Genomic DNA, 1,445 nt, shown 5'->3' with positions numbered 1-1,445 from the left:
CTTGTGCCCAATAATGCATAATTTCATTTGATAAACACGTTTAGATTGAATGGTAATTTATAATCAGTCACAAGAACGTCGAATCTGAATCACTTGTAAAAAAACACGGGGGTGCTTAACTTTTTTCCAGGTGTATAGTTAGCCTTGGACATGTTTCTTTGTGACACCCGAATAAGCACCAGAATCGCTTCGAATAATGTATGAAGAAACACTTAGATCTTTGAGATTTCTAGTTAGTCGTGGGCATGTCTCTTCGTGATACTTCGAGTATAATCCGATTAAACACCGGAACTGCTCCGAGTAATGTATGAAGTTCGTTACGAGTTGTGGCAGAAAATAATAAACACCAGTAAGTTCACATTCTACATGAATATTTGCATTTTTGTTGCTTTAAATATTTTATTTGTTTGAGATATTCGATTGCATTTCATTTTAATGAGTGTTTTATCTTAGTGAGAATCACAAGAGTACAAAACTATGATCATTTTGTTATCTGGCTTATAGATGATATAAAACTATATTGTCTTCACTTGTATGATCTCTAAATTGTCCGTCATGTTTGATATCCGTGATTATCTAATATCACACCTTGAGCATAACCATAGCAACGAAAAATAAAATAAATACCGCATCTTGCCATGCTTGACAGAGGGCGCGCGAAACATCAGAAAAGTAAAATAATATTAAAATCAATCCATGACATTTCCCAATACTAGATGGCACCACTTTCTGGATTTTTCCTTAATATAAAGTGCTTTTTTGAACTGAAATAAACTTTACAATTTCATATGCTCATTACCAACTAGAAATATTCAGTTCTGATCTATGTAGATAGGTTGCTCTGATCAGAAGTTAGTAGTAATTTTAACTTTATTTAACCCCAGAATTATCGACGAGTCTATTCAGGGTTTTAAATACACATTGCAAAACTTATTATGCGCCAATTTGCTGGTGAGTTCATACAACATACAATCAAGCAAAAATATAACCAAACTAATGGAATTAATAACATTCCAAAAATATGATCCAAACTAATGGAACTAATAACATTCCAAAAATATGACCCAAATTAATATAACTAATATCATTTTAAAAATGAAACCAAACTATTGCAACTAATAACATTACAAAAATATAACCCAAACTAATGGAACTAATAACATTCCAAAAATATGATCCAAACTAATGGAACTAATAACATTCCAAAAATATGACCCAAATTAATATAACTAATATCATTTTAAAAATGAAACCAAACTATTGCAACTAATAACATTCCAAAAATAAACCAAATTAATGGAACTAATCACATTGTTAAAATGTAAACCCAAGTATTGCAACTAATAACATTCCAAAAATAAACCAAATTAATGGAACTAATCACATTGTTAAAATGTAAACCCAAGTATTGCAACTAATAACATTCCAAATATATAACCCAAACT

Source organism: Limulus polyphemus, unplaced genomic scaffold, assembly GCF_000517525.1.
Source record: "Limulus polyphemus unplaced genomic scaffold, Limulus_polyphemus-2.1.2 Scaffold2800, whole genome shotgun sequence".
NCBI classification, from domain to species: Eukaryota; Metazoa; Arthropoda; class Merostomata; order Xiphosura; family Limulidae; genus Limulus; species Limulus polyphemus.
This window is presented reverse-complemented; position numbering follows the sequence as displayed.